At 37.6% G+C, this 25,294-nt stretch overlaps 1 pseudogene; it reads right to left on the bottom strand.

Annotated features, from left to right (window-relative positions):
* Positions 1-20,354: 20,354 nt before the first annotated feature.
* On the bottom strand, positions 20,355-25,294 carry LOC101701274 (large ribosomal subunit protein uL4-like; annotated as a pseudogene).

The following is a 25,294-nucleotide window of genomic DNA, read 5'->3' as shown; positions in this document are numbered from 1 at the left end:
AGTTGGAGGCTAATCACAGGGGGTCTGTCTTTGGAGGGTATATCTCTCACTGGCACTCTTCCCTTGTGCTCTGCTTTCCTGCCACCATGAAATAAGAAGCTTCACACCACCACACTCTTTTGCCATGATGTTTCTCCTTCGAAGCCAGCCAACCGTGGACTGAAACCTCTGAAACTGTGAGCAAATGTAAACCTGTCCTCCTCAAGTTGAAATTATCAAGTACTTTATCCCAGCAATGGGATAGCTGACCAATACATTGCCAAAAGGAAAGTCACTGCTCTTTGAAACCTGTATGCCCAGTTCCATATAATCTATTATCAAATAAAGTTTTTAGTTACCTTACTATGCATTGTTATGTCCTAAAGGACACTTAGCATTATATCACAGATTAAATAATGTCTGTTACATGAGTGAAATAAAGAATAGCCTAGTTGGTACTAGAGGTATGTTTCAGTGATAGAGTACTTATCTAGCATGGTCAAAGCCCCCCTGCCTTTGATCCTCAAAACCACAAAGAAAAAGATATATGAAATGATAGATCCATTTATTACAATTCTATCTCATTATATGTCCCAGAGGAAACAATGTTAAATAATTAAAATAAAATGTTATACTATAATTTTATTTTTAAATATATTTTATTAATGCTTAATTGTACAAAATACTGGGTTTCAATGTAGTATTTTCATGCATTTATATATTGTGATCATATCTATCTGGCCATTATCTTCCCTCATACACTCACCCATCCCCTTCCTCTTGTCTAGCAATGGAATCCCTTCTACTTTCATGTCATCTTTTTAGATTTCACATATTAGGGAAAAACATGTGATATTTGTCTTTCTGTATCTAGCTTATTTTGCTTAACTTGATGAAATCCAGTTCCATCCATTTTTTCTCCAAATGACATTTTGGTTTTTTTCTTTATGGCTGAATAATACTTCATTGTGTATATACATTAATACCTTGATTGTTGAATGGCTCCAAGCTCAAACTTTCCACTGCTCGAGCAGCAAATTTCAAAAAACTCTCTGCTCATTTTTCATAACTTTGCTCCATAGTTGAACCAAAATTTCAACTAAAAAAACCTGTACAGGCCAAAAGTGAGTCACACATTACATCTCACTGCACACGCACAAGGGTGATGCTTCAGTCTAAACACTGCCCTCACCCAGACAACATATAGTGCTTATGTTACTACATTAAAACATTCATCATTGTGGTTTTTTATGCTTAATTTATGTAAAATATCATAACCATGGCTCCAAAGAAAGTTAGTGATACCACCAGTAAAGCTAAAAGGAAAACAGTGAGAACTACAGTAGAGTTAAAGAAAGAAATCATTGTGAAATTTGTTAAAGTCCTGGAAAAATACATTTGCAAGTGTAATTTTTGGGCCTAGAACCAATTGTTTGGTTTTCCATTATTTCTTATGGGAAAAATAGGATCAGGTCTCAAACTTTTCAGTGTTCAAACATGCATTTGGAAAAAATTAAGTTCGACAAACAAGGTATCACTTTATACTACATTTTCTTTATCCATTTATCTGATGGGCATCTAGGCCAGTTCCATATCTGGTCTATTGTGAATTGTGCCAGAATAAATATGGGTATGCAGCTATCTCTATAGTAAGATGACTGTTTCAGGTGCAAACCCAGAAGCAGATACCTGGATTAAATGGCAGCTTTATTTTTAGGGTGGCTTTTATTTGAGGAATTAAAAAACTGTTTTCCATAGTGGCTGTACTAAGTACATTCCCACCAGCAGTGTAGAAGGATTCCTTGTTTTTGGACAATAGCCATTCTGACAGGTATGAGATAGAATCTCAAATGTATTTTTATCTTAATTTCCCTAATGGTGAAAGATGCTGAACATTTTGAGAAATGTCATTTAATTCATTTGCCCACCTATTTATTGGTCTATTTGAATTTTGTGTTTTCTTTTTTGGTTTTTTTGTGTATTTTTGATATTATTTTTTGTTGGAAGAGTAGCGGGCAAAGATTTTCTCCCATTCTATAGGCAATCTCTTCTCTCTCCTGGTTGTTTCTCTTGCTGTGCTGTTGTGATACTGTTTGTTAATTCTTAAATAGGAAGTATTTGCCTATTCAGGAAGTCTTTCCCTGGGCCTATGGCTTCAAGTGTTTCCTTTATGTTTTCTTCTAGCAGTTTCATAGTTTCAGGTCTTATACGTAGGTCTCTGATCTATTTTGAATTGATTTTTGTATAGGGTGAGAGATAGTGATCTAGTTTTATTCTTCCACATATGATAATCTAGTTTCTCCAGCACTATTTGTTAAAGGGATTGTATCATCTCCAATGTCTATTTTTCACTCCTTTGTCAAGAATAAGATGGCTATATTTGTGGAGGGTTGTTTCTGTGTTTCTTTTCTGATCCATTGGTCTGCAGATCTATTTTTTTGCCAGTATCATGCTATTGTTGTTACTACAGCTTTGTAGTATATTTGAAGTTGAGTATTATGATACTTACAACCTCATTCTTTTGCTTAGAATTTCTTTGGCTCTTCTGAGTTTTTTGAATTTCTATATGAATTTTAGGATTGTTTTTTCTAGTTCTGTGAAGAGTGTCATTGGTATTTTGATGAGAATTACATGGAATCTGTAGATTGTTTTTGGTAATATGTCCATTTTAACAATATTTATTCTGCCAATCCATAAACATGGGAGATCTTTCCATCTTCTAGAGTCTTCAATTTTTTCTCTACTTTTCTGACTTTTTCATGGTAGAAGTCTTTCACTTACTTGGTTAAATATAGTAGATAGATAGATGTAGATATATGTTCTTGTGAATTGAATTGTTTTCTTGATTTTCCTCTCAGCTAGTTCATCATTGGTGTATTAAAATGCTTTTGATTTTTTAATGTTGTTTTTTTTTTGGTACTGGGGATCGAACTCAGGACCTTGTGCTTGTGAGGCAGGCGGCAGCACCTAAATCCCTGGCCCTTAATGTTGCTTTTGATATTTTCTGAATTTGTTTATTAGCTCTAAAAGTCTTTGGTGGAGTCTTTAGGGCCCTTTAAGTATAAGATCATATGGTATATAGATAACGATAATTTGATTTTCTCATTTGTATTTGTATCTCTTTTATATTTTTTCTTTTGCCTAATCGCTCTAACTAAAGAGACCTAGAATAGCAAAGGCAATTCTGGGCAACAAAGGCAAGCCAGAGAGCAGTACAACTCCTGACTTGAAATTATCCTAGAGATACTGTAACAAAAACAGCATGGCGGTGGCAAAACAAAACTGAAAAAAAAACAAAAAACCCCACAAAACCCTGAGGATCAATGGAATAGACTAGAAGATGCAGAAACAACCTCAAACACACTCAGCCACCTTATCTTTGACAAAGGGGCCAAATACATTCACTAGAGAAAAAGATAGCCTCTTCAATAAGTGGTAGTGGAAAAACTGCCTATCCATATGCCAAAGACTAAAATTAGACCCATGTCTCTCACCATGCACTAAACTAAAATTAAAATGGATCAAAGATTTAAATATTAAAACAGAAGCACAAAGTCTACTGGAAGAGAAAATAGGTAGAATTCTTGAAGACTCAGGTGTAGGCAAAGACTTAATGAACAAAACTCCGATCACATGGAAAATAATACAAAGAACCAACAGCTAGGATCTCATCCTACTAAAAAGCTTTTGCACAGCAAAAGAAATAACCAACAAAGTGAAGAGACAACCCACAGAGTGGGAAAAAATTGTAGCCAGTTGTTCCTCAGATAAAGGACTAATATCTAGAACATAGAATTGAAAAAAATCAGACGCCTCAAATTTAAAGACCCAATCCAAAAATGGGCCAATCAGACCCAATCTGAAATGAATAGACACTTCTCAGATGAAGAAGTACAAATAGCAAATAAGTATACGAAAAAAAGTTCAACATCACTGGTAATTTAAGAAATGCAAATGAAAACAATGCTGAGATACCATCTTACTACAGAAAGAATAGCTAATATCAAGAAATCAACCAATAAAAAATGCTGGCGGGGCTGTGGGGAAAAAGGAAACCTTTCTCCATTGTTGGTGGGAGTGTAGACTGATGCAACCACTATAGAACTGTGTGTGGAGATTTCTCAAAAAACTAGGATTAGAGGTCCCATTTAACCCACTATTATGCTTCTGGGTATCTTCCCAAAAGAATTAAAAGCATTCCACCACAGTGATACATGTGTGCCCATGTTTATAGTGACACAGTTTGTAAGACCTAAATCTTGGAAACAACCTAAATGCCCATCAACTGATGAATGGATAAAAAAGATGTGGTTTTTCTATGTAATGGAATACTACTTAGCCATAAAGAAGGATAAACTTGAGATGTTTATAGATAAGTGGATGCACCTTGCAGCTATACTCTTTTTTTATTTTTTTATTTTTTATTTTTTTGGTACCGGGGATTGAACTTGGCCCCTTGCACTTGCGCAGCAGGCGGTGAAACCACTGAGCTAAATCCCCGGCCAAAGCTATACTCTTAAGTGAAATAAATTGGACACACATGTAAGTATCACATTGCCTCACTGGTAAAAGTGTTAATAGGGACCAAAATGTATAATAAATAATGTAAAATAGGAAAATATTGTTCAAAAGGAAAGGGGAACTAGTGAGGGGAGAAAGAAGGAAAGGAGAAGAATAAATGAGAAAAGAAGGAAAAAATGGAAATGGGGCTTTTGTAAATAGGGAGAAGTGGGGTTGAAAGGGAGGGGAATGGGAAAAAAAGAGGAATCAGGATACATCATGCATACAAATTCCCTATGATGAATGTGATCATTATGTATTTCTAAATGGAACCAATAAAATTAAAATTTAAAAATAAATAAATTTCAAGTACTATATTGAGTGAGAGTGGTAAGAGTGGACATCCTTGCTTCATCTTTGATTCTAGAAGAAATGCTTTCATCCTCCCCACTCAGAAGGATGTTGGTGGGGAGTTCATTATATATAGCCTCTACTATATTAAGGTATAATCCTTCAATGCCTACTTTCCTCAGAGCTTTTATTAATGAAGTGATGTTGAATTTTTTGGAAGGCTTTTTCTGCACCAATTTATATGATAATGTGATTTTTGCCTTGATTCTATTTTATGGGGTGTATTATATTTATTGATTTGTGTATGCTGAATCATCTTTGTAGCTCTAGAATGAAACTAACTTTATCATAATTATCTTTTTAATGTGTTTTTGAATTTGGTTTACAACTATTTGTTAAAGATTTTTGCATTTATGTTTTTCAAGGATATTGGTCTATAATTTTCTTTTTTGTTGTGTTCTCCTCCAGTTTGGGGATCACAATGATGTTGGCCTTTTGGAATAAGTTTGTAAGCATTCCTTCCCTTCCTATTTCATGGAATAGTTTTAGGAGAATTGGGGTTAATTCTTCTAAAAAATGTGTGGAAAAATTCAGCAATGAATCCTTGTGGTCCTGCACTTTTATTTGTTGGGAAACTTTTTATTACTGCTTCATTCTCATTGCTTGTTATTGATGTATTAGGGTTTTTATGTCCTCTTGGCTCAATTTTGGTAGGTCACCTGTGTCTAAAAATTTATCCATTTCTTCTAAATTCTACAATTCATTAGAATATAAGCCATCAAAGTATTTCTTAATAATTCTTCAACTTTCAGTAGTGTCTATTGTAAATATCATTTTTTTCATCTCCAATTATATTTATTTGGGTCTTTTATCTCTTTTGGTTTACCTAAGGGTTTATCATCCTTGTTTATATTTTAAAGCCTTAACTCTGTTTCAGTGTTCATAGGTATTGTTCATTTAATCTCTGTTTTGTTACTTTCAACTCTGATCTCTATTATTTCTTGCTTTTTGTTGGGTTTCGTTCGTTCTTATTTTCTAAGACCTTGGCGTGTCTCATTAAGTTATTCATTTGAGGTTTCTCTGATATTTTTGATGTGAGCAATCACAGCTGTACATTTTCCTCTTAGAACTACCTTTGCTGTGCCCCACAGATTCTGGGATGTTTTGTCTCCATTTTCATTTGATTCTAGGAAAGTTTTTATTTTTTTCCTGATTTCTTCAATGACCCACTGATCTTTCAAAAATAAATTTTTCATTCCCTGTCTATTTGCATAGTTTCTTTTACTGTTGATTTCTAGTTTTATTCCACTATTATCTTTTAAGATGCATTAAGTTATTTCAAGCTTTTGTATTTAAGACCTCCTTCATGGCCCACAACATGATCTATTTTGGAGAACATTCCATGAGGTGCTGAAAAGAATATCTATTCTGTAGTTCATGGATGAAATGGTTTGTAGAAATCTGTTAAGTCCATTTGATCTATGGTGTAGTTTAACTCTGTTTCTTTGTTGACTCTTTGTGTGGATGACCTGTCTATTCTTGAGAATATTGAAGTTACCCACTATTACTCTATTAAGATCTATGTGTCCCTTTATGTTGAATAATATTTGTTTTATGAATTTGGGTGCACTATTATTTGGCATGTATATATTTACAAGTATTATATGTTCCTGGTAGATTGTTCCCTTGACCAATAGGTAGTGAGGATCTTTGTCTTTTCTAATTAATTTTGTCTTGAAGTATGCTACTCCTGCTTGATTTGGAATATTGCTTTCTATCTTTTCATTTTTAGTCAGTGTGTGCCTGTGCTTGTGAGGTGTGTTTCCTGTAGGCAGCACAGATGGGTCTCTTTAAATCAAATCTGCCAGTCTGTATCTTTTAATTCGATAATTGAGATAGTTTTCATTCAGAGTTATTATAGAAAGGCATATACTAATTCTAGTTATTTTTGGGTTTTTTTTAGTGTTTGAGTCTTTCCCAATTATCAATAACATATCTAATTTTTCTTTGCTAAGTGTAGGATTAATCTAAATAACTCCTACAATGCTGGTTTAGTGGCACGAATTTCTTTAGATAACTTACTCATATGCTTATTTTAGAAGATCTTTTTTTTCTTTGATTTAGAAGAATAGCTTTGCTGGATAGAATAATAAGGCTGGCAATTATTTTCTTCTTTGGCTTGAAGTATATCATCCCATGCCTTCCTGGTTTTTAGAGTTTGTGCAGAGATGTCTGCATTTATCCTGATGGGTTTGTCTCTATAATCACTTGGTATTTCTTTATTGCAGCTTTCAATATTCTTTTCTTGTTCTGTACACCAAGGCATATTTTCTTGTTCTGTATAAGCCAAGGCATATTTCCGATAATGTCATGGCTTGTATCTAGGTGTTCGCCCCCAAAGCCTCATGTCATTATATGTGGGGGCTTTCAGAGATGGCTGGATCTAGGATATGTGCTCCTGGGATCAAGGATGTGATGCTGGAATTGTTTTATGGGATGATGTTAGAATTTCAGCTGCTCCACCCTGGGTGTGAATGCTACCTGCCCTAAGGGTGGGTAGCCTGAATAGAACATAAGGGAAAGAAAAATGGTCACTGCTTGTCACTTGTAGCTTGCTGGTTGGTGTGTTCTGCCTGTCCTGCTTTGCCATGGACAGTTTCTCCTCTGCAGTGCCCCTCTGCCATGCCACCTTGCCTTACAGCCAGCTGACTATGGACTAAAACCTCTACAAACTGTGAGCTAAAAGAAACCTTTCCTCCTTAACTTTAGGTGTTAGGTATTTTGTCTCAGCAATGAGAAAAGTAACTTAGACAGATAATGTTGGCAGATAGGGAAAGCAAACAGAACACTAAGGTATATGCTGAACATAAGCAGCAAGGCAGGTAGTGGTGTCAAGCAGTCTGCTGGACTTAATGCCAGCACTTCAATACCCAACCCCCTCAGAAAACCACATATGACTGGCCTTGTTTCTCATCACAGAGGACAGGACCACTGTGTCCTTTCCAGCCTGAGCTCCTTGCTGCTTGAACTTCTCAGGGAGTCTGCGACTAACCCATCCTTTCTCCCTGAGTGTTTCCTGTGGTTGTCTCTCCCTCAGTCATTGTGGTAGGATGACCCCAGAAATGCTAAATTGTAGTTATTCTGTGACTTCTAGTTCCCAGAACAGCTCAGTTTTAATCAAATAACCCCTTCCCAAAGTGGTTCTTCATTAATCATTCCCAAACATGGCATATGCTACAATGAATTTCTTTTCCACCTCTAGTCTGCCATGCAGAATGATTCATTTTCAATGTAAAATTCCACACTGTATTTGTAGTTTACAACAACTGAGCTTTTCTTTGGACTAGTTCTTCCAGCTCTGTCCATTGTTTCTCATTAGGGCTGCTGGCCCTCTCTGTGCATTTGCAGAGACAACTTCCCCTCCCCAGGAGCTAGGCTAACATTCCATACTGTTTTGTTCTTTTCTTTCCATTGTCTTCAGTTTCTCGTGTGTGTGTGTGTGTGTGTGTGTGTGTGTGTGTGTGTGTGATATTTCTAGTTTACCTGTCAGCTTTTTTGTGCATCCCAGAGCTCTTTTTTTGCTAAGTTGTTATTTCCAGGTATCTGGAGTGCAGATCCTGGAAAGGCTGTGATATGCTGAAAATCTTTACTCCATCATTTTCCCTTCCTTATGGGTCAATTTATCCAAGAGATGGAGATTTCTGAAAAAGAAATAGAAATCTTAGAAGTGAAAAGCATAGTAAGTCAAATAAAAAACTCAGCAGAAAGCCTCACCAATAGACTGAATCACACAGAAAGCATAATTTCAGGGCCAGAAAAAAAGGTTGATTAATTATCACATACACTAATAAATAAAAAGTAAGAAATTATGAACAAAATATCAATAAACTCTCTAGTATGATTAAAAGATGAAACTTGGACTTTTTTTTATGTAGAAGAGGACACCACAGTTTAGACTGACAGCATTAAAAAACCTATTTGATAAAATAATAAAATAAAACTTCCTGAATCTTGGGAAAGAAATTGATATCCAGGAATGGAAGGCATTTAGAAACTGAAACCACCATGACCAGAAAATAACCTCTCCATGTCACATTATAGTTAAAATACCTGGAGCAGGAGGATCACCTAACAAGCTCACAGGCTATGGAGCTACACAGAGATAGCCCCAACTTGGCCTATCCAGAGGGACACAGACACTGAGAGCCAGTAGAATGAATACAATATCAAACCAGAAATGAAACCATTGATTGACCCTACCTAGCAGGAAAGACAGGGCACAAGTCAGCTTGCACAACCCCCCCCCCCCACACGCACAATGGGTGTGGAAACAAAATAGTCATGACTCAATATCCTTTTCCCACACATGGGAGATTCTCATACTATAGACCCTGAAAAGAAATTGCTTATCCAAACACATAAAGGAATTTTGTAGATTAGTTTTAGGGAGTTTTTTCTCTTTTTTCCTGCTCTTTCTTTTGCTCATTGTTTTATTCTTTTCCTTATTTTTATTTTCTTTTTCTTTTTTCTGTTACTTTTAGCTAATTCTATTAACTTTTATTCTTCAATTGAATTCTTTATCTTACTTTTCTCTCCTCATCTTTCCTTTCTTTTTCAAGTATTTTTCACGTTGTCTACCACCTCTATTTTTATTATTGTTACACTTAAGCTGTATTAATATTTTAGATATTTAAATTGACTAAAAGCTGTTATTGTTGAACTTTTTCTATTGTTATTGATGATACAGTTGTTGCATTTAGTAGATATTTACTATATGTTGATATTTGGTTGGTCTTTGTGTCTATATTATTACTTTAGATCACTTTTTTATTGATAAGGATGGTACAGTGGTAGCTTCCCTTGTTTTTTTATGATATGTCAATCCCCAGTTTGTCTTTAACTCTATTATTATTGCTATTTTTTTGCTATTACCAATGGCTGCATAGTTGATGCTGTTACTGTTTACTATACCCTTATAACTAGTCTGTTGTTGTGTCATCAAGATCAGTACAGTTTGTTTCCTCCTATTTGTATAGTGTTGGGGATCAAGTCTCCCGAAGGTTGGAACATGAAGAAGACCCTCAAATATTATGCTAAGTGGTTGAAGAAAGATATAAACACCAAAACATAACTAAACACAAAGATACATCATAGTGAAACAGATTCTAATTAAAGATTTTACACAGTACGGACAGAGTTTCTCTACCTTAATTGATCTTCCACCTGCTGCATAAAACAATAGAAATATGAAAAAACAGCCAAAAACCCCTACCTTATCAAAAGCTGATCTCATAATTACTGAAGTAGAGAAACTTACAGGCAAAACAGTCAAAAACCAAATGGTCAAAATTTTTGAAGGGCTCAAAGAAGACACAAGAGCAATTTTGTAAGATACTTAGAATCTAAAGTATTTTATTAAACATAAAGAATTTTACTAATAAAATGTTTGATAAACTTAAAGAGGAAAAAAACAATAAACTGAGTTAAACACAATACAAAATATGAATGACTAGTGTGATAAAGAATTGGAAATTATAAAAAGAAAGCAAGCAGAAATACAAGATATAAAAATTCAATAGAAAGTAGGCAAGTAGACTCAATCAGTATGAGTACAGAGTGTCAGAAATTTAAAACAAGGTGAATGTAGTAGGTCATAGACTGAATGATATGTTAAAAAATAAATCACAATGCAAGTTTGATTCAACAGTTGCTATAAGACACAAAAAATCTGAATTATACAAATAAATGAAAAATTAGAAAATGATTCAAAAGGAACAAAAATTTATTCACAGAAATCATAGCAGAAAACTTTCCAAAATTGGAACATTTAATATTTAAATACAAGAGGCATATAGGACCCCAAAACTCCATGATATATCATAATCAAAATTCCAGAAATTAAACAGAGAAAATGCTAAAAGCTGTTAATGAAAACCAGCAAGTTTCTTGTAGATATAAGCAGACTTCAGTACATACCTTAAAAGTCAAGAGAGATTGGAGCCAATTTGTTCAAGCCTTAAAATAAAATTTATTGTCAATCTAGACTTCTATATTCTCCAAATTAGCCTTCAAAATTGACAGAGGAGTAAAGACTTTCCATGACAATGTAATTCTGAAGACATACATGACCACAAAACCTGCATTGCAGAAAATATGCAAGGGAATCCTAAATAGAGACAGGGAGGACACCACTAACAAAGAGTAGCCTAAAAGAAAGTATGTATCTAACTTGGAGACTGATAAACTTATAGCCAAAGTTACCAAAAGAAAGGAAAGAAAAACCCACGTCCACGAAATTAAGAATTAAAAAGGCAAAAACACAACCAACACCACCAAAATCTAAAGGATTAAAAAGAAACTACTTCAAAAATTTATGTTCCAGTAAGTTGGAGAACCTAGAAAAAATGTAGAAATTCCTACACATATGAATTACCAAAATTGAACAAGGAAGATATAAAAACTGAATAGACTGGTAACAGGCAAGGAAATAGAGGCAGCATGGTACTGGCATAAAAACACACATCCAGATCAATGGGACAAAATAGAGGATGCAGAAATAACCCCAGACACATTCCATCATCTGATATTTGACAAAGTAGCCAAAAACAAGCTGGAGAAGGATATCCTCTTCAACAAATGGAGCTGGGAAAATTGATTATCCAAATTCAGAAGTATGAGTTTAGACTTATTTTTCTCACCTTACACAAAAATAAAATCAAAATGGACCAAATATTTAGATATTAAAACAGAAAGACCAAATCTCCTGGAAGATAAAGAAAACTCTTGAAGACATAGGCATAAACAAGGACTTTCTGAACAAAACCTTACCTGCACAAGAAAAAACACCAGAAAGCAACAAATAGAATTATAATAAATTAAAAATCTTCTGCACAGAAAACAACTAACAAAATAAAGAGACAACCTACAGAATGAGAAAAAGGTTTTCCCAGCTAATTATTGAGCAGATAACTAATATCTGAAATGTATAAAGAGCCCCCCAAAATTAGACTCTTCCCTCAAAGACCCAATAAAAAATGGGCAAGTAAAATAAATTGACATCTCTCAAAAGAAGTACAAATGGCCAATAAGTTCATGAAAAAAATGTTCAGCCTATTTAGCTATTAGAGAAGTGCAAATCAAAGCAACACTGAGATTCCATCTTTCCCATAAGGAATGGCTATCATCAAGAACTAAAAAGAATAAGAAATGCTGGGGAGTTTATGGAGAAAAAGGAATTCTTCTGCATTATTGGTGGGGATGTAAACTAATAGAATCACTTTGGAAATCAGTATGGAAATTCCTCAAAAAATTAAAACAGAAACTCCATTCAACCCAGTTATACCTCTTTTGGGTAATTTCCAAACAGAACATGTTTATTGTGGCATAACTCATAATCACTATATATTAGAAGTGGCCTATATGTCCATCTACAGATAAATAGATTTTTTAAATGTGGCATATATACACAATGGAGTACTACTTATCCTTAAAGTAGGATAAATTTGAGTCATTTATAGGAAAATGAATGCACCCTGAGACCATATTAACTGAAATAAATCAGAAATGGAAGATTAAATATGGCATCATTTCTCTTATATGAAAAACTAAAACTAGAGACTTCTGGGAAGATGGTGTAGTTGTGAGCAGCAGCAAAATAGCCTCTCCAAAATTTGGAGTCCGGACACTGGAATATAGCAATGTGAGGAAAAGAAGTAGGGAAGTGGGTCTCTGGGACCCAGAGGTGCTTTAAGCTGAACCTGCAGAGGCCAAGTGACTACTGGTGACTCTAGAAGCCTTCACAAAGAAATTCACCATTGGAATGGAGCAGCACTTCAGACTGCAGTGGCTGGTGAGTGATTGCAGTCTGGTTCGGGCATCCTCAGGAGAGGACAATTGGCCAGTTGCCATTTTGGAAAGGGGCCAACTGAACTCAGGGCTCAGAGAAGCTGTGGGGTTGGTTCCATTTTGGGGTGTTAGGGTAAGGTCAACCTGTGGGAGACACTCAGAGTCAGGCAGCTGAATTCAAGCTGGTAGGAGGCACCTGGGGTGTTGTGGGCTGAATAACTTGGGTCCCAGCCTCATAGCCCAAAACCAGAAGCAGCTCATCTTCAGTGGGGCTGAAAGCACAGGTTGCTGGGATTAACCAACACCAAGCCATAATTCTCCTGCAGGCTTGTTGGGATCAATCAACATGGATCTGGGCTCTGTCTGTCCCCTTTGTCTGCCAGTGACAGTAGAGACACACCCTGAAGTGTACACTTTTTTCTCCCTTTCTTTGCTTTTCAAAATTTTTCTTTTTCTTTCTTTTTTTTTTGTACTGGGGATCGAACTCGGGTCTGTGCGCTTGCAAAGCAGGTGGCAAAACCACTGAGCCAAATCCCTGGCCCTTTTTTTCTTATGGGCTTTCCTTTGTATGTGATTTGTTTCTTTTCTCTGACTGCTTGTAGATCTTTGTTCTTCTGTTGTGTTTCTGGAATCTTAACAATTATATGCCTATGTGTAGATTTTTTTTGATCAAGGCTATTTGGAGTCCTATATGCCTCACTTATCTGTATGTCAAGCTCTTTTCCCCTGCTTGGGAAGTTTTCTGCCATTATTTCTGTGAAGAGATTTTTTATATCATCTCCACTCTCTCCTGTTTCTTCATTGAGCCCAATCAGTCTTATGTTATTCTTCTTTGCATCATCTAGCAGCTGCTGGATTGATTTCTCATGTTCCCTTATAATTTTGAAGCAAGTTTTCTTTTCCTGGTCACTAATTGCAATCTTATCTTCTATATCCTAAATTCTGTCCTCACATTGGCTCATTCTGGTGTGTAGGCTTTCAGTGGAGTTTTTCATGTCCTGGAAATCTATTTGCATCTGTTTTATGGATTCCATTTGTTTCTTATGTTGGGATTCCATCCTGTTCCTCAGCTCCTCTCTAGATTTATTAATCATGTCTTGCACTAAGGGCACAATTTCTCCTGTTATCTGAGAAATTATTTCTGATTTCATTTTTTCCAGATCCCCTTTTGTTGCCAGTTCAGTGGGTCGAGGTGGTTGAGTATCAGAGTGTTCCATCTCATTTCCCTTTGGGGTTGCTGTAGGTGATCTGGGAGTCTGGTTTTGAGACTTATTTACATGTTTTCTCATTTCAACTGGGTGGGGGGCTGTTGGCGCCTGCACGGATTACCTCCTCTGAGCTGGGAGAGGTGGGACAGGGGCCGGGAGCAGTGGTAGGGATGGTGGCCCAAAAGCCTCTGGGCTGGGAGCAGCAGGAGGGATAGTGGCCGGGAAGCCCCTTCCTCTGGTCCAGGAGCAGTGGAATGGTGGCTCAGATGCTACTACCTCTGGGCCGGGAGAGGTGGGAGGGATGGTGGCCCAGAAGCCCCTTCCTCTGGGCCAGGAGCAGTGGGACAGAAGGTGGCCCAAAAGCCTTTTCCTGTAGGCTGGGAGCAGCGGGAGGGATGGTGGCCAGAAAGCCCCTTCCTCTGGACCAGGAGCAGTGGGACGGTGGCTCAGAAGCCCCTACCTCTGGGCCAGGAGCAGCGGGACTCAGTACTGTGGTCTGGTGGACCGGTGTCCTCTGCATCTTTGTAGGGTGGAACCAGGTGGCTGTACAGAGGAGCGGGGTTGGGGGGGTCCAGTGGATTGTTGCCGGGGCACGGGCTGATTCTGCATCTTCCACATGACTCAGGACCTTGGTAGGGCATGCGCAGACCTGCCTGTCTGCAGCGGTCTCTCCTCCCTTCTTATTTACAAAGATTTTGTTTACATTTTTTCATTTTCTCATATTAATTCCATTCCCTTCTTTCCTTTCCCCAAGCCTTCCTGCTTCACCTTCCCCTTTGCCCCTTTTCTTCCTATTTCACATTATTACACCTTTTTGTCCTATTTACACTTTCAGTTTCTCACATTAGAGAAACTATTCTGTATTTACACATGTGTGTCCTATTTATTTCACTTAAGAGTATCACCTCAATGTGCATCCATTTAGCAATAAATGTCTCTAATTTATCATTTTTATGGCTGAGTAGTACTCCATTTTTTTAAACAAACCACATTTTCTTTATCCAGTCTCCAGTTAATGGGCAATTGGGCTGCTTCCAAGTTTGGGCTATTATAACTCATACTTCTATGAACATGGGTGCACATGTATCACTGTGGTATGATTTTTTAATTCTTTGGGGAAGATACCCAGCAGGGGAATAGCAGGGTCAAATGGGACTTCCAGTCCTAGTTCTTTGAGGTATCTCCATATTCATTTCCAGAGTGGTTGTACCAGTCTACACTCCCACCAGCAGTGGAGTGGTGTTCCTCTTTCCCCACAGCCCCACCAGCATTTGTTATTGGTTGATTTCATGATAGCAGCCATTCTTTCTGGGGTGAAGTGGAATCACAGCATTGTTTTCATTTGCATCTCTCGAATGATGAGTGATGTTGAACATTGTTTCATATGTTTATTTGCTATTTCTACTTCTTTGTGTGAGAAATGTCTGTTCATTTCAGATGCCCATTTTTGGATTGGGTCTTTAAATTTAAGAGGTCTGATTTTTTTAAGTTCTTTATAGATTCTAGACAGTAGACATTTCTCTGAGGAACAGCAGGTGAAAATTTTTTCCCGCACTGTGGGTTGTCTCTTCACACTGTTGGTGGTTTCTCTTGCTGCACAGAAGCTTTTTAATAAAAAGAGATCCCACTTGTTAATTGTTTGTGCTAGTTCATACAAAAGTGAGATTTTGTTCATAAAATCTTTTCCTGCACCAATGTCTTCAAGAGTTCTACCTAACCTCTGTTCCAGCCAGTTCAGCATTTCTGTTTTAATATTTAGATCTATAATCCATTTCGATTTTAGTTTAGTGTGTGGTGAGAGATATGGGTCTAGTTTTAATCTTTGGCAAGTTGAAACCCAGTTTTTCCAGCACCATTTATTAAAGAGGATGTCTTTCCTCCAGTGAGGATGTTTGGCTCCTTTGCTGAAGATGAGGTAGCTGAGTGTTTGGAGTTGTTTCTGCATCTTCTCATCTGTTCCACTGGTCCTCAAGTCTGTTTCTCTGCCAGTACCATGCTGTTTTATCACAGTAGCTTTGTAGTATAGTTTCAAGTTGTGGATTGTGATACCCTTATAGAGACATTTTATTGTTCTGTTCAGTAGGAGTACCTCCATATAAGCTCTCAAGGATATTGCTGAGCATCTCTAGGTTTCCATAAGCAGAAACTCCACCTATCAAAATAGGCTGCCAACTTGTGCTAGTGGAGGATGCCCTGACTCTAGAGTAAGCTGGAATCCCTCATCCCACATGCCTGAGCACAGTCCTCAATGGAGTACCAGATGAGTTTTCTTGAAAGGAGCATTTGCATAAGGAGAAGAAATGTGCACAATCTATTCAATATTAGAGGTCTTCTAGATGGACTTCAGAATCACTCATTTTGGAGGGAGGCCAGCCAGGCAGTGATAGGTCTGTTGGAGCACCTCCTTCTTGCTTATTATGGAGATAGTGCTCCTCCTGGGAATACTCCTCTTCATTACCAAAGAAGCCATTTTCTTTTTTTCTTTTTCTTTTTTTGGGGGGGCGGGTACCGGGGATAGAACCCAGGACCTTCCACTTGAGAGGCAGGTGGTGGAACCACTGAGCTAAATCCCCAGCCTCCAAAGAAGCCATTTTCCAGAGCATAAGTGCAATCTGGGCTGGATGGTGCCTAGAAAGCTCTCTTGGATTCCTGAATTGATGCATAGAGCCTGTCCAATTGACAAAGCAAGGATGTGTCTGGAGCATCTTCCTGTAGAGCAATACCAACAAGGCATTCTTGGGGGAGCTCAGGGCACAGTGCTGCAGCCTGGCCCCTGGGACTTTCTGTTCCCCTGTAGCTCAGCTCTTCCTGGACGTGTGATTTCTGCAAGTGCAGTCACTCCAGGTACCACCTGCCTCCCAACATGATGCAACCTGATGATGAGTTAAACAGCCTGCTGAGGATCTTGGGCATGTAAAAGCCACAGAGAGAAAGGACAAGAAGGGGATTGGGGCTTGGGGAGAGAGGAGAAAGAAAAAAGAAAGCCAGGGATTCCTTCTCAATTTGAGTCCATGACTTTATCAGGTCCCAAAGTCAGTTATCACCTGAATGACCACTTGAATCTGCATGGCTTAAGAAATGTTTCCAGCCACCCAAAAAATGGGAGCCACAGCATCAGGCAGACTGAGCTGATGCCCTTTGATTTTGGAGAGAATTGAAAGAGCAGTTTAGAGGGCCTCTTTTGTTTAATGTGTGTAGGACCCAAAGATACGCAGGGTTTAAGGAGATTGTTTCCTTAAGTCTTGCCCCAAAGACCAGTCCTCTCCCTTGTCCCTCAGGACTAGGTTTCCCATGCTGGTTGCATAAGGAACTTTTCTGAAGACACTGGATGGGTCTACTCTTATGTGTCTCCCTGGTGATCAAATTTTATTTCCATCTGACCCAGGAATGGGGTATGTTGACCTGAGGGAGTACTTAACTGAGGCTACCACACATCATAGAGGATCCTTCTCAACACCTCTTCCCATTTCTGGTGAGAGGGAGCTAGTGTCTCTTGTCAATGCTTTTGTATTCAAGCACTCATTTGCTAGGGACTTTGGAGCGTCTAACTCCTGAAAAGGAAAAAAACTCCTAAGTCTGCAGAAGTTTGAAGACAGCGAGACAGAAAAAGAAGGAAGAAAAGGAGATAAAGTGTGCATCAAAGGCAAGGGGCTGGGGAAAGTGGGGAAGAATACAATGAAAACCCTTTAGTTGGGCTTACCACAGTCAGTCCCAATTCATGGTTACTTTTAAGTCCCTGTCTGATAATTCCAATATTTGATTCATTCTGAGGTCTGCTTCTTTCCTCTCAGGATCACAACCTCTGTTTTTTTATTTGTTTTTGCTTTTTCATGTCTTGCAGTTTTAATTGTACATTGGACATAGTACATGAATGAGCAGTAGCATCTGACATAAATTACATTTTCCCCAGAAAGTTCTCAGCCTGTCTTCTGTCAGAATGCTAAGAATTTCTAGCCTTGACAAAGCACCAAGTAAGTACCAGTAAGACATCAGAAATTTCATTGCTGTTTTATAGCACAGCCACCAGGCTGAACCATGTGGAACTGAGAATTTATCTTTGTTCTTCAGATCCACTCTCATCTTTACAGATGGTATCTCTGCCCTACCGGCCTATTTCTGTTTCTAGAGGATTGCTGCTTTGTTCTTGGTAAAGGCTTACCATGTCTTAAAGAGACATCTCTAAGTTTTCCTGCTCTGCATTCAATGAAAGCCCAGAGTGAATCTGAGAGACTTCTGTCCTCTTTCTGCTCTGCCCCACACTTCATTGGGCCATCTTCACTTGGGAGGGGCAGAGCAGAAACCTTTATATTACGTGTCTCATAAGTTCTTCTGCTCTCCTCCCAGCCTTCACTATACCATCCACATGTGGCTTATGTGGTTAATTATTGTCAGGGTAGCAGCAACAGCCTCTTTTGACTCAAAATTAGAAGGACTACAACTTGTGATTTAATGGCATCTAATGGATAGGAGGAAGAAATCTGGACTCTAATAGTACAGTTATAAACAATGGAGATGAGGAAGTCACTCCCTTCCATCCATTTAATTCTAAACAGTACCCTTCTGTTATTCCTTCTTCCATTGTCCCAAGAGAGGTAGAAAATGAAATAACAAGAACCCAGGAGGGCTCTGATGCCCTAGGTAAATACATGTGTGTTGTATCTCCTAGCCTGACCTTCAGTCACCTTCACCCTACTCGCATCTCATTAAGGGCTCATAAATATGCACTACATGTCATAAATATAAGTTAAATCAGAGTAAATTCTGGGACAAACATGCATTTTGAGAGCCACTAAAATGACTCAGCACCCTGTCAGTCATGCCTGTCAATCACACTTAGAGATTCAGAGGGAGGCACATGGGCTAAGGCGCATATCCTTTAAATTCCCAAAGCCTGATTTATAGGAGGTTGTTGCTGTTGCTGTTTCCATGTGCTGTGCCCTGTATGTAGTGCTTTTACTTTTAGTTTTATTTCTTACCAGGATCTTTTTCATCTGTGTCCTATCTTTTGTTGGCACAGACTTGACCTGAGCACAACTTCCTGTGATCCTTGATAAATGTAGCTGGTTGCCAACTGCTACTAAGTGTACACTTGGCAAATCTTTCCTCATCATACACAAGAGCCTGGACTATATCAGCCCATTCTATGGTGTGTTAGATGCTTTTCTTGTTGCTGAGACAAAATAACCCATACCCATAGTTAAAGGGGGAAAGATTTATTTGGCATACAGTTCATAGAGGTTTCACTCCATAATCAGCTGGCTCCAAGGCAAGGTGCAACAGTTAATGGCAGTGGAAGACAGCAAAAGCAACAAGAGACCTTAACAGTGTCTTTCTGCCCCTTTTATCCCATCCACACCACCAGGATTAGGACAGTACCAAACCATCACTCGTGTAGTGGTTTAGTAATCACACATCCTTAATCCCAGCATCACACATTCCAGATTCAGCCACCTCTGAAAAAGACCATGAGGCTTTGGGGGGACATCTAGACATAAGCCATGGTAAGGGTTAAAAGTAGAATCCAAGAGACTAGCGAAAGCCAGAACTCTAAAAAGGGCTTCTGTAGAAACTAACCACTCAAAGGGACACTTGCTTATTTGTGCTTCCTTCTAGTATGAATAGGGGAAACAATGAAGAATTTCTTCTGAGAATTTTAAACCATAAGTGTAACTGGCAATCCAAAATGGAACTTTAATAGTTAGATTTTTTTTTTTTTTAGAGACAAGCAGCAACTCCAAACTTCCTATCAAGCACATGGCCAACACCCCTTCTCTTGAGCCCAAAATTAGTGACAAAATATGAAGATGCTGGCCCCAGGAGGCCAAGAGCCTGGTTTCTTTTATATAAGAAAGAGGAAACTGAGCTGAAGATGCTGAAAGTGATAAAGCAAGTGTAGAGATCTACATTATCACTCTGTGCTCCCCTCCTCTTTGTTCCTTACTTACTATAAAAGACTCTTGCCCACCTGTACATTGTGAGATGATGATTTGAGACAAATGGGCCTCTCAATCTCCTCTCCATAGCTTTAAATAAATCTTTTTTTTTCCTTCTTACCAAAATAAATGGCCTCCTAGCCATGTGTGGTGGTGCACACCTGGAATCCCAGCACTTGGGAGGCTGAGGCAGGAGGATTGACATAAGTTTGAGGCCAGCCTGGGCTACATAGTGAGTTCAAGGCCAACCTGAATTACATAGTGAGACCCTGTCTCAAAAATATGAAAAAAAATATATATTATATACATGGCCTTTGATTTGGTCAGCTGTGAGTGTATGAACCTAAGCATGTGAAAGATATCAGTAGCAACAGCTTTGCCACCAGGCTTTCCAATATATTTATCACTGGAGAAGACAATAGGCTGTTGATTTTCCTGACCCAAGAAGAGCTACTTGCTTCACAATTGCTAAATACAGACAGAAACTTTTAGCCAAATAGAGTACTGGGTGAAATGATCTCCAGAAGAGAGATCATTGTGGCTAAAGATATAATAGCATGAAGAAAAAAAATTAAACATGTTTTGAGAATTTCTATGCACACATAGTTTTTTAAAAAATTACAGAAACACAAAGAACCAAGTCCAAATGAACAAAAGTCACCAGAGAAGATAAAGGATCAGGCTCCCAGAAGATTGATATTAGAATTATTAGATATGGATTATGTATGAAGGATGTTTAATTTACTTAAATTTTAGGTGCTTGGATGAATATGAAAATCTTTTAAAATATAATGTTGAATGAAAAAAGCTAGTCTAAAATCAGTAAAATAGAGAAATTAATGTTAGTCTATTTACATAACACAATACTACAGAATGGTTTTTAAAACCCATTAGGCCATACAGAACAACATGCATGAATCTCTGAAATATAATGATAAGTAGAAAATACAAGACAGAAAAAATACATACAATAGGAGTTTGTTTTTTCTCTTTTATCAGGTTGTTCTTCAAAATAAGCTGTCCAAACCTATGTGACCTTTATGGAACAAACAAATTTTAACAATTTATGCAGCAGTTTCTTCTGTGGTAGTTTATTTTTTTTCTTATGGTTTTTTGATAGCTGTGAAGTTTTTTTCCCAATGACTTCTGCTCTTGACATCAGCAGCCTTCTTTCCTTTCTTCTCTCCCGCAGGCTTCTTTCCTGAACCCCCTTCTTATCTGATTTGCCTGCTAGTGTTGTTGTCGCAGCTGCAGCTTTATTTACAGCACTTTGTGACTTCTAGCCTGGTGAAGAATGGCATTCTGGCACATGGCCTTTGCATATGCATTCAGCTCCTACATGATTCTCATGTTCTTCAGTGGATCCTTCTTCAGGCCTTTGTGATGAATCATCTTGCATGGTGCTCAGAGGGCTCTGAATCTCTGAACTTTTCAGATCCTGCTGAGGTCTGGATTGATTACTTTGTGCATGGGAAGATTACAGTTACTCTTGAGGGAAGCATCTTTAAACCAAGTGTCATACAATTTATCTAGTTTCCAGAAAGCCCTTTCAGTCCAAATGCAGAAATATCCTACATGCCCATCAGGAAGAAGTTTTGAAATGTTCAGTTTGCTTATATTAAGCAGAATAATTCTAGGGATATCTCTGACGGCCTTAACGACGCCATTGTCTTCACTATAGATGAAGCAGAGTGCCCTGCCCTGGATATAATGACAGTTTCGCATTTTGCCTTTTTCAGCTCTCATTTGCTGAGAGGTATAAACCTTTATTGATATCATTCCGGGGCTTAAGTTTTGTAATGAGAAAAATAGCCTCCTTGGTCTTCTTATAACTTTATCTTTGACTATCAAAGAAAGTTTAGGAACTTCAATACAATGCCCTTCAGATATGACCAGTGCTGGTAGGGCTGAGGCACCCAGGGCAGAGCAGAGAGCATATAGCTATTGGGTTGTGTTTGTTCTGCCAGTGACACTGAGTTTTGCTTGGTGCAAACAAGCAGGTTTCACAACACATATTTCCAAAGGCACTCTCCCTCTCAAATTCTGGGAATTAGAGCCGTAGATCTGTCAGTACACCAAGTGTCAGCACTGGTCCGATTACCTGCTAATTACCTGCTAATTCACTGACAGTATAGGAGTTTTTAAAATACAAGTTTCAAGACCAGGACAAATTAAACATCATATTATTTAGGGATGCATCATATATTGTAAAACTATTTTTTAAAGTGGCTGGAAAATTATAAATCACAGTGGTGATTGTTCCACATAGGAAATAGAGAGGATCAGAGAGGGAATACTGTTGGCTTCAAAGATGTGTCACCAGAAGGTGGTGATTATGCTGGTATTTGTTTTTAATTAACATTATTTAAATACATAGGCAACTTCTATTGTTTCTTTTTTTCATTAACTTTATTGGTACATTTTAGGTGTATAGTACAGTTACATTTATCATTGTGATCCTGTACCTTTACATGATGTATCTTGGTTCTTATTTTTTCCCCATTCCCCTGCCCTCCCTTCACTCCCTCCACCCTTCCCTATTTACAAAGACTTTGTTTCCATTTTTTTCCTATTCTTGTATTTTTTTCTTTTCCCTTCTTTTCTTTCCCCTACCCCTCCCACTTCCCCTACTCCTTTTCTTCCTGTTTCACAATATCAATTATACATTTTGGTCCTTATTTACACTTAGTTTTTCACACCAGAGAAACTATTTGGTATTTACACGTGTGTCCTATTTATTTCACTTAAGAGTATCGCCTCAATGTGCATCCACTTAGCTATAAATGTCTCTAGTTTCTCGTTCTTTATGGCTCAGTAGTACTCCATTTTATTAAAAAACCACATCTTCTTTATCCAGTCTCCAGTTGATGGGCAACTGGGCTGTTTCCAAATTTTAGTTATTACAAACTGTGCCGCTATAAACATGGGTGAGCATATATCATTGTGGTATGATTCTTTTAATTCTTTGGGGAAGATCCCCAGCAGAGGGATAGCTGGGTCAAATGGGACTTCCAGTTCTAGTTCTTTGAGGTATCTCCATTCTGATTTCCACAGTGGTTGCACCAGTCTACACTCCCACCAGCAGTGGAGCTGGGTTCCTTTCTCCCCACACCCCTGCCAGCATTTGTTATTGGTTGATTTCTTGATAGCAGCCATTCTTTGTGGGGTGAGATGGAATCTCAGCGTTGTTTTCATTTGCATCTCTCAAATGACCAGTGATGTTGAACATTTTTGCATATGTTTATTTGCTGCTTTTACCTCTTTGTCTGAGAAATGTCTTCTTTGTCTGAAATGTCATTTCAGATGCCCATTCTTGAATTGGGTTCTATTGCTTGTTTTTATAAGTGATTTTATATTTTTTAAAATATCAAATACCATTTGAAGATCAACAGTTTACGTCTAAATCAGAAAGGTCTGTGCGAATTTATGATTTTTGAAAGACAAAATATCAAATGGGTCCATCTAGTGGTGAATCAGAGAATCGCCAAGGCAGGGGTTTCCCAACTAAAGAAATGCCTCAGTTTGTAAGGCTTTTATTTCAAAATAACCCATTGAAAAAACATACTAAGTGCACCTGCTGGTCTCGCTTTAGCTTCAAGGTCGTGAGATAGATTCATTCAGCTACACAAGGCTGGTTCAGGTCATTCTCCATGTATGAGAATCTTGTTAAATGAAAATAAGCAAGGTGTAGAATTGCAAGTAGTATGCATTCCACATGATTTTGTTTTTAGAAAGAATGCATCAATTTCGTATATGTATAATATTTGAGGAAGAACATGCAAAAAACTGATCATCTTAGGCCTTTAGGGAAGAAGATTCTAGGGAAATTGAGAAATAGACTTTTAAAAATGTCTCTTTATTGATATTGAATTTTGCAATGATGGTCATATATTACTTCCTCAGACATATTTTAAAGAGAGAAAAAAGATGTATTCATTCTATATATGTAAGTGATACCACAGTGATAAATTTTCTATAGATGAAGAACATGATTCTATTGGACTTCATGTCCTAGTGTTTCTGCTATCATGTAGAGAAACCTTAGGTTATCAGAAGCAGGGTCTTACCTGGTTTGAAAGAATCGCTCTACCTATTCATGTGCTTGGACATATTTATTATCCTCAATATTTAGCAACTATTTTTGAAGTTATTTATCTTACAACTAATACTTTATATTGGATACAATTAGATTGAAAACAGTCTATACTTTTTCTGTATGTTTGAATCTTGATACCTTATAAATTGCCTGAAATCTAACAAGATTCCCAGCCTTCCACTTAACTTTTCCAGAGATCTATTTTAGATGCTGACAGAAACACTATATGTAATTTCTTTTATTTCAGTGGACTTCAAAGTGAATATATACAAGTGTCACTTCAGTAGATACATGAGTGTTTCTGAGCACATCTCTTATAGGATGGAGAGCTTGACTTTTGAACATATTTCCCCATACCTTCGCGTTGCAGTAATGAACTTTAAACACTGACCTGAGTTCAGTGGACAGGGCTGAGTAGCAAGCCAATCAATGTTGCTTGAAGAACTTAGCCCTGACATTGTTTGGAAGGGAATACAAACTGACCCCCAAAAGATCAAGACTTGCCTGGTTTCTTAGGGAAGGAATTGCTTTCTTCTGGATGTGAAAAAGGAAGTAAGTATGCCTCACTGTGACTGGCAACTGTCCTACAACACAAAGGAAAATCAGACTTGAAATGATTTTAACCCCAAGGGCACAGAGCAATGAGAAAGAAAGAACTCAGGTTCTTAATACAGTCAGACTCAAAACCAACCAGCCTTGGAGCTTGCCCACTCTCTGGACTTTGTACAAATGCTGGCTTATTAATTTTTCATTAAGTCCAGTTAGGTTGTTTTTTCTATTACTTCCTTCCCTTTGAAAGCATCCTAACTGACCCATATTTTAATAGTATAATAAGAAAACTCCTCAGTAAATCAATTCCACAGTAGCTACACCAGATTTTGAGTGCTCTTCTGTCGTATTTCATGAATATTTTAATTGTAAAAAGTGTAAATATATTCCAAAGTAGTAGACATGGTAAAAGGGATTTGATTTTATAATTTCTCACATTATGGATAGCAGAATGTAAAATGAATAGTATTAAATATTAGTCTAGGTTAAAAGCTGTAGATGAAAAATTGAACAAAATGAGCACATGATTAAGGAAATAAGGCAAGAGGGACTCTACAGAGTTTATTGTACCACACTTGGTTTTAGTAGTATTTTTGTGATTGTCTTTGTCAACCTAATTGGATTTCAATCTGCATTGTTAAAAATTTTTTTTCTTTGTTTGAAGGTGTCATCATATATCACGTTTGTTTTATCACGTAAACTTATTTAAATTTTTGTTTTGTAGCAGGAGAGTTTGCTTTCTTTGAGTATGAACCTAGTGTACAATGGCTACCATTTAGCTCACCTGCTGATTTTTTTAACTGACCATTGAGCTCTTTTACAATGAAGGACAT

The sequence above is a fragment of the Heterocephalus glaber genome, unplaced genomic scaffold, assembly GCF_053883595.1.
Source record: "Heterocephalus glaber isolate CG9 unplaced genomic scaffold, H.glaber_assembly_v1.0 deba00001431, whole genome shotgun sequence".
Lineage (NCBI taxonomy): Eukaryota > Metazoa > Chordata > Mammalia > Rodentia > Bathyergidae > Heterocephalus > Heterocephalus glaber.
This window is presented reverse-complemented; position numbering and strand designations above follow the sequence as displayed.